Below are 9463 nucleotides of genomic sequence, written 5' to 3'. Positions count from 1 at the left end.
TGTCTCCTAATGGGTGTAAATCACTGACCTCTGTCCTCTCTGAGCACTGACTGCCCCTCTGTTTTCTTGCCTCTCAGTCTGTGCAGATGGGACCGTTCCCTCCAGTGATGGAGGATTCGCCCTTCTCATCTACCCTTGTCCCAAGCAGCACAGCGGGTGGGAATCTTACATGTACTGAGGTGACTTAGGAGCAGAAACCCCCCCATACCTTCCATGCAATTGGCACTTGCCCCTCACTGAGCAGGATTGAAACTCCTGCAGGGAGACTGCTGGGCCACATCCCCTCTGGGCATGAGCAAAGCAGCAGGGTGAAAAAAAGAACCTCAAAATGCTGGGGATTGAACCCAAGGCCACATACATGCAAAATGTGTGCACTATCACTAAGTTACATCCCCAGATGGGCTGCAGGTTACACTCAGAGCTCTCCTATTCCCAGAGCATCCAGTGGCCTAAGAGCAGCCTGGGGGACACATTCCCTGCTCTGAGGGCCAAACCTGCTGTCCTGGAGGCTGCTGGTTCTTAGGGGTCACTTTGCAGCAGGGCCAGATTCGATGTGTGGGGCAGAGAGAGTGGGTGCCCTGGACTCAGGGTGCAGAGATACACTTAGCCCTCTCCCCTGCATTGGGTGGGGGGCGCTGCCACTCCCTGCTGGAAGGTAATGTGTCGGGGGGGGGCACTGTGAGTTGCTCAGCACCTGACCCTGGTGGCAGCAGTGCTGTGGGAAGCTCCAGGTGTTTCTAGGATATGCTATTGCCACCTGCCTGTGAAGTCCAGCTTTCCCCAGCACATTCACTGTGGTGCAATGGGGTCACTGTTTCCATGGCTGAGCAGCAAAGAATCACTCCCAGTTTCCCTTCTAGCTGCAGCAGGATTAGCCTGTGTCAGTGATTAATGGGGTGGCTCTTGTTGTAGATTGTTATTCATTCCCCACCTTGACAATTCACACCGTCCCTTTCCCATGCAGATTCCCAGCACCTCAGTGATCCTGGTAGCAGGGGTTGGGTCCTGAGACTTTCACTGTTCTTTCCCCCTCCACCTGGAGTGAACTCAGCTTTTCCCCCATCCCAGACAATCCATGAAATAACAACAGGGGCATAAAGAAAAGGGGAGGGAACATCTCATGGCCAGGGCTGGATGTGCTCAGGGCCCCCTGCTTGTCCATTGTTTCCATGGAATTTGGCCCCCTGCTTTGCACAAGGGACAGAGAAAGATCTTGCTGTTCCTGTGTCTGTGCAAAGAAAATTGTGCTTCCCTAGGAAAGAGAGGCGGGAAATGGCCCCATGGAGGGACAATAGCCTCAGGATTGAGACCTAAGGACTCAGGCTGAGAACTGATTTAACCCCACTCATCTGGGATTTAACAAATTCTCTTCCATGGAGACACTGGGAACTTGTGACATTGATCCAGACTCTGGGGGTTCGGGCTGCTTTAACTCTTGGCAAAAACATGAACTTGATTCCAAGAAGGGAGAGAGGAGAAGCCTGAAGCTGACTTTAGTCCCAGGCTGGGGTCTCCTGAATGGTGGGAAACATCCTTGGCTGCTACCCAGGGACAGCAGCTACTGGTGACATACCAGGGCTGGGATGAGAGGGGAATGTTACATGGACTTTATCATACAGGCCCCATCCTGCTTCTCAGAGCCCACAGGCGAGAATCTACAGAAGGGTGAGTCATTTCTCAGCTGCATTCTCAGGAGAAGCCGGTAGTCGTCCTTGACCAGAGACCCAGGAGAGCAACCACGGCAGTTCTGCGGAGAGCTCTGGCTGCCAGGGGATCCAGCTAGGAGAGGGAGTGCTGGGGGCTCTGGAGGGCCAGACCAGTGGGGCGGTCTCAGGAGTCAGAGGTGGCTTTGCCAGTGGGGAGGCGCTAGGTCAGATGTTGGTGAGGTGGGGAAGTAGGGACTACAGGATGTGAGGCTGGTTAAAATGAAACTGCACAAAAAACCCTCCCCCTTTGCTCCAGCTAAAGGCCCTACTTTGGCCTCTCCCCCTTTCATAAAAATCTCCATATCTACCTTGGCCTCAGAACCCCCCTTTCTCCCATGGGTATTTTCATGGTTTCTTCCTTTTTTCATGGTCTCGTACAAATATTTTTCCATCAAAATGACCAAGTAAATTTAAAATGAGAAAAACAATCAAACAACACATCTGTCTCTCCTTCACCTGACATGGTGTGTGTCTGAATTTTTCTACAGAACAGTCTAGGCAGGCAGAGTCACCCCTACATTTACTTCACATCAGGCCCAGGACTTGCACCCAGCAGTTCTTGAGGCCGTGGGACAGAACTGAGCTTCACTGGCAGCAGCAAGGGAGGACGGCTGGGACTGAGCTGTTTGGGGAATATTTTAATCCTTATCTATTTTTCAGAGGATTAAATCAATGCAGCTTCCACTTCTCCATCTCTCCCAAGGAAATGATGTTTCTGTGCAAAGTACCCAAACCTTTTAACAATAAGAAGTGAAATGAAATGGACACATGATGGCAACAGAACCTAAGAAACGTGTTAGTCTCTAAGGTGCCACACGTACTCCTGTTCTTTTTGAGGATACAGACTAACACAGCTGTTCCTCTGAAACCGAAGAGATGAGAAGCCATGTTCTTGTTCAATGTGCACTGAAGCTGAAAAGAAAGATGTTTCCTCTTTGATTCCTAAGCCCCCAACTCTAATCCACTAAACACCCCTTTCCTCCCACAGCCAGGACTAAAACCCAGGAGTCATAACTAGTGGCCCCCCTTAACCTTCTCTCTGTGAGGAAGAAGAAGCTCTGAGACCCCTGGGCTGTCCCCTTGCCACCCTGCCTGGGCTGCACTTGAAACCCAATGGGGTTTCCTTGGGCAGTTCTGAATCTTGCTCCCAGGAAGGATGAAATTTTAGGAGCAGGTTCCAAATAGTGCAATTAACCAGCCAGAAGGGGCAGCAGGTATCGGTGTAGGAGCCATTGAAATAATCACAGCAAAGTAGTTCAGGGAAACTGTTATTAATGAAGTGTGAGTGAAAGGTGAGAATCTGATGGTGTCAGTGTCACACTAGAGGGCGCTGAGATGGTTTTAAATTTGTCATCCAAACCCAGCCACCACCTAGCACATGTTTTAACCCCTTCTTCTCTTACTGTTGCTCCTTATCAGGGAAGGGGAGAGAGCAAACGAGCAATAGAAACAGAGACCTAGTGACCGGAGCAAACATTTCTTTGCTCCTTGCTTGGCTCTGTCAGTTATTTGGGTACAAACTCACCCCCCACCCACTGTCTGGGCTGGGCTCAGTGGGCAGGAAGAGCTCAGCTGTCAGTGGGACTTGGGGAGCTCGGCACATTACTGGGAGCTGCTTGAACGTTTAGGTGAAAACCACCTAAACACGGACACAAGGTCTAGGCTGCAGTAACTCATCTTGCATCTGCGGCTGTTGAAGCTACAAGGCAGAGGACTAAGTACAACATTTAAACTTACGTTTCACCTCAGAGAAGAAAACAAATGTGTCTGTGAAAAGAGGGGAGTCGAGTTCAATCCCTTGTCACCATCAATGTGCAAACCAGGAACTTGTTGCTTTGCATTCCTGATGTGTCACCATCATGTGGCTATTCTCATAGACTTTAAGGTCAGAAGGGACCATTATGATCATCTAGTCTGACCTCCTGCACAACGCAGGCCACAGAATCTCACCCACCCACTTCTATAACAAACCCCTAACCTATGTCTGAGTAACCTATTCTGTTCAGTCCCTTTAATTAAAAAATTGTGTTTTTTTCATAGAAACTATATTTTCCTTGTAGAGACTCAGGGGCAGATTAATCTACAAAGGGAAGGTGATTCCAAGGCAGTTCTGGAGGAGAAGGGAATGTTTTCAGCATCACTAAATTATTTCATTGTGCCTCACAGAGAGAGAAAGAGAGAGAGAAAATAAACCTATTAATTTGTGCCAGCAACACAGTTCACAGCATGAAATACACAATTTTGTGTTCAATGAGTTGTGTAAATTTACATACTAAGAAAAATATGTTTTGGGCAATGCATGAAAACCTTACTGCATTGAACAACCCACTTGATCTAGTCAATGTACTACAGAATATTTAAAGAAGTTAAGAAAGATGTGCTTATAAATTAACATGTTGTGCCATTTACACATGCACAAGACACAGAAGAAACTGAATTATTTGAGCTACTAAAATTTCCACTTTCTTACAGCATTTTAGTTCTCAAGGTTGTTTTAATTTGCTTATTTTTTTTGAACTAGAAATGGGGAAAGAGCACATTGAAGTCAGTGGAATTACCGCAATGAGGGATTAGTCTCATTATTTGCCACTAACAAAACCTTTGTTAACAGAGAGTTAACTTTGATTGTGAATATCTCTTACCTTCCAGAACACCGAGTTCAGTAAAACTCAAACTCTGGAGAAACAGGGAATACAGAGTGAGGGTACATGCCCAGATAACCTTAACTCTGCCCTCTAGAAGAGAATCCGTGATAGCATATGAGAACAAGGAAAGGTTTGGGGACAAATTACAGCTACTTCCCAAGAGTTTGTTTCTTCTGTAATTAATTGACCCTGGCCCCATCCATTGATCCTGGCCTGGTGTCTGGCTGTGGAATTTACTATTTACTATTTTTATCCTGCGTATTTAAAGATGAAACTGCTTTACAAAAGCTCCTTTATTCTAGGTGATACAAACAGGTCACTTCCCAGCTAGTTCAAGGAGATGGAATTTTCCTGACCCACAGGGAACTTAAACTAACATGCTCAAGATCACACATTCCTTAGGAGAAAACGAAGGGAGAAAAAACAAACAAAACCCACCAAACCGTTGCTGTTTCTACCCAAATGATCAATGAGACCAGAAAGTGAGACTGTGCAATTAACTGTCTGGGACTACACTGACTCTGCAGTTACTTGGATGCAGCCACACCCAGCTCTACGGTTGGTAAATGTACAGAGACTCTGCTGCTGCTCTGAACTAGCAGCACATGACCTCTGAACAGCTGCCATTCGAATGTATCTGAAAGTTACAAGGAACAACGATCTGTGTTAAAGGAAGGCTGCCATTTATTAGAGCCCCAGTTGATGCCGTGTGCACAAAGAGAGGATTGAATGTGTAACAGGGAGTTTGGTAAATCTTGGTTATTTTAGTTTTGTAACAGGCTCCTGTCCACCCCCAGTAGAGTTTTCAGTCCCAATGGCAACTTACTTACCAAATGTAATACAGACTAGTCCATGCCTCCCACGTGGATGTGGTTCTTGTTCTTCTGCACATTGTAGCCCATGGAGGCCAAGGACCTGCAAATGTGTCTTCATGTGTCTTTGTTTAATTGATGAAAACAAACCAAGACACTTAGAGGATTGAAAGTGATTTCTGCTGGGGGACGTTTGCTAGGTGTTTATGCATTTGCACAGGAAAATAGTAAGTGTGTCCATTCATTTCAGGAATCCCTATATAGTAGAGCTCCTGAGCATACTAGAAATGGAATTATTTTTATTGAAGAAACAGGCTTGTAAGGGGCACTTGGATTTGAACCAAGGACCACTTAATCTGCAGTCAAAAGCTCTACCACTGAGCTCTACCCCCATGACATTTGCATAGGCAAGTCTGTGATCTTAAGGATTTTGAAGGACGGGCTCTGCCTCAGAGAGCTCCTTTTCTATTCCCAGACCACAGGGGTTTAAAAAATGGGGCTTGATTAAACTTTATATATACATGTAGACACCACAGCTTGCACACCCACCAACATAACTTCCCCCCACTGACATAGCTACCACCTCTTGGGGAGATGGGTTAACTGCAAGGACAGGACAGCTCTCTCCCCTCCACTTAGAGCAGCTTCATTATTTATGAATAGGTGGGAAATAACCTCCTGAATGGACAGGAACCAATGTATGAGATATTGCTGTGTCTGCATTCAATATGGGTAACTGGTCATATTGGGCTGGATTAGTAGGAGCATTGCCAGCAGATGGAGGGAAGTGATTATTCCCCTCTAGTCAGCACTGCTGAGGCCACATCTGGAGCATTGCGACCAGTTCCCAACATACACACACAAACACTACAGAAACAAAAAGGAGAGAGTCTATGGGCCACGCGACTTACACGGAGAGGCTTAAGGCAGGCCTGCCCAGAGGGGGGGGGGTCAATTTGCCCCAGGGCCCCCAGGAGAATACAGGATTCTATAGTATTGCAACTTTTTTTTATGGAAGGGGCCCCTGAAATTGTTTTGCCCCAGGCCCCCTGAATCCTGTGGGCGGCCCCTTCCCAGACCGTGGTGCTGTCCCCCCCTCCACCCCCTTCCCTCGTTCTCCTCCCTCCGAGGCCCCCCCTGTGCTCCACCCTCACTCCCATTTGGCCACTTCCCACCCCTGCTCTTTAGCTGAGGCCTGCTGATCGCTCGCTCCTCTCCTCCCGCAAGGCCTCCTCGCGCCTCTCCACCCCATACCCCAAGGTCTGCCTGCTGCCCCCCCGCCCCTCCCCTGAGACCTACCCTATCCATCGCCCACACCTCTCTGCCCCTCCCCTGAGACCTACCCTGCCCACCTCTTTCTTTGATCATCTCTTGTTATTCCTTGAAACATCAAGGATGGAATAAAAAGCGAGTTTACTCCAGGGTGAGGAAAGAAAGGAGCCACCGACCCCCTGGCAAAGCTCAATGCCCCAGAGAAAACCTGCCCCCTGCTATCGCAATCATTGATGTGCTGGGGATATGACAGGAAAGGGACTGTCTGAATGATCGAGGCAGGAAATGGACAAAAATCTACAGCAACATCATTAACTACAAACACACTCTCCTCGTGCTCCAGCCGGAAGGGAAAGGAGCAGGAATTCTTGCAGTTCAGCCATGGACACACTTACACAAGGGCACAGCAGTGTGTGTGTTGTGGAAGCTGGTCTGAGGAAACAACTGGACTTGATCACTCAGTGAGAACAGAACTAGAGTGCAGTGAAAGCCACATACCAAGCAAGTAGTTGTGGCCGAGTGGTTAAGGCGATGGACTAGAAATCCATTGGGGTCTCCCTGCGCAGGTTCAAATCCTGCCAGCTACGCAGGAAGTTGTGGTTCTTTAGTTTCAATGGAGCTGGGTCTTGTCTCACTCTTAAGTTATGTCTACATGAAAGAATAATGTGGCTTAAGTTAAAGTGTTTTAATTGAACAGCTGTTGCATGTCCACCCTATGCCCCTGTGTCACCAGAGCACATCCATGCTAGCATCTCTTGGATTGCCACAGAGAGCAGTGCACTGTGGGTAGCTATCCCACTGTGCAACTGGCTGCAGGGTGCTTTGGGAAGGGTTTGCAATGCCTCACGGGCTGGTACAGCATCACCTGATGCAGGTTTCTATCCCATTGTTCAATGGGCATCCTACTAGATTGCCAGCTGCTTTTCAACTGCAATGTGTGTGATAGGGTAGAGGGGGGGCGGACAGTGTGTGCGTTGCGGAAGAGTGAGTGTGTCGCACACTGTCTCTAAGTTCAGACAGCTGCTGGAAGCGGCCAGTCCTGAGGCAGGGGACAGCCCCGACTTCAGCCCCCCTTCTCTCCCTGGCTCAGCTCAGCACAGCACTCTCTGTCACACACACACACACACACACACACACACACACACACACACACACTGCTGCCTGCTTAGCTCTGTGTCAGGGGTGCTGGAACAGGGGGTTTAGAGGGCCATGGCCCCACCACTCTTTACTGGCTGTTAGGACAAATGATGGGGGGGAGGGTGCAGTCTTGGGGAAGAGGCGTCTGTGGGTGTGGCCTCGGGGGGAGAGGTGCTGTGAGTGGGGGTCCTTGGAGAAAGGGTGTCATGGGGGTGCCACAGTTCGGACAACGGTGCCCCCCCCCCACTGTAAGGAAGCTTCTGCCGCCCCTGCTCTGTGTTGGCAGAGCGGGAGAGAGCAGCACCCACGGCAGTGATTTGCTCCCTGGGGCTCCGGCAGGGGGGCTCGGGAGGTGATTTAAAGGGCCAGGGGCTCCGGCCGCTACAGGGAGCCCTGGGCCCTTTAAATCACCAGCCTGGGGAAGCCGGGCCAGGCTGGCACAGCGTACCGGCTCTTGCCGGTACCCCATACTGGAACATACCGGCTTACTTTCACCTCCGGAAGGTCCTCACATGGATCAATAAATGGTCAAAAGACAAGAAAGAAAGGGTAGGACTAAATGGTCAGTTTTCAGGATGGAAACAGGTAACTAGTGGTGTCTGTATTGGGACCAGTACTAGTCAACATATTCATAAACAACCTGCTAAACAGTGAGCTGACAAAATTTGCAGATGATCCAAAACTACCAGCTTGCTGCCTAGAACGAACGCTCCTTGAATGGGGTGATCCACAGGGAATCATAGAATCATAGAACTTAAGATCAGAAGGGACCATTATGATCATCTAGTCTGATCTCCCGCAAGATGCAGGCCACAAAAGCTGACCCACCCACTCCTGAAATAATTCTCTCCCTTGACTCAGCTGTTGAAGTCCCCAAATCCAGATTTAAAGACTTCAAGTAGCAGATAATCCTCCAGCAAGCGACCCCTGCCCCATGCTGTGGAGGAAGGCGAAAAACCTCCAAGGTCTCTGCCAATCTACCCTGGAGGAAAATTCCTTCCCGACCCCAAAGATGGCGATCAGCTGAACCCCGAGCATGCGGGCAAGACTCTCCAGCCAGACACTCAGGAAAAAGACTTTCAATATCCCAACATTGACCCTCGGTACTAATTACCAGTGGTTGCACATTATTGACCTATTGACTAAATCACGTTCTCCTATCAAACCATTCCCTCCATAAACTTATCAAGCTTAATCTTAAAGCCAGAGAGGTCCTTCGCCCCCACTGTTTCCCTCGGTAGGCTGTTCCAGAATTTCTCTCCCCTGATGGTTAGAAACCTACGTCTAATTTCAAGCCTAAACATCCCGACTGCCAATTTATATCCATTTGTTCTTGAGGGAGTAGCTCAAACCTCCAAAGTGCCTGGCCTGGGGCAGGACATTGGCCCAGCAAGGGAGGGGTGTGGCAGTGACATCACAAAGGCTTTTTGCAGGACCTCAGACTATTGGTCAAAGGTGTGGGGGGAGGTGGTGACCTCACAGAGAGATGCTGACATCAGCCAGGCAGGACAGGGGCGAGGGGCCAGGGAAACCTCAGAGACCCCTGTGGCTTTGCTTCAGCAAGTCTCCTTCTCCAGGTCTCTCTTTGAGGACTGGGGGAATATTGGGGTTCACGTACCTGAGCGCCAGGAGGAACCTCTTTTGAGTTTTCTCCTTCCCTTTTAGTGATTTTACTAGAAAACAGCCGTCCCTGTTTAGAAGGTAAGAGCCTCCTTGAGGTTTGAAACCTGTTCAGTCTGATCCATCAGGTGACAGTTGAATTCTAGGCATGGAAAACACGAGCTTAAGGAGGCAGAATTTTATTCTGCAACTGGGATTTTGTCCCTCAGAATCACTGGGGACATTAGGGTTTGTCCTTTTTGTTTCACCTTTTCCTCCATCCATCCCTCTC

The 9463-nt window shown here is 48.9% G+C and overlaps 1 non-coding gene across 1 annotated transcript; it reads left to right on the top strand.

Annotated features, from left to right (window-relative positions):
- The first annotated feature begins 6940 nt into the window (after positions 1–6940).
- TRNAS-AGA lies at positions 6941–7022 on the top strand. Its single transcript has one exon. It is a non-coding gene; the product is annotated as a tRNA-Ser (tRNA).
- Positions 7023–9463: the final 2441 nt, after the last annotated feature.

Source organism: Mauremys reevesii, linkage group 12 (assembly GCF_016161935.1).
Source record: "Mauremys reevesii isolate NIE-2019 linkage group 12, ASM1616193v1, whole genome shotgun sequence".
Lineage (NCBI taxonomy): Eukaryota > Metazoa > Chordata > Testudines > Geoemydidae > Mauremys > Mauremys reevesii.
This window is presented reverse-complemented; position numbering and strand designations above follow the sequence as displayed.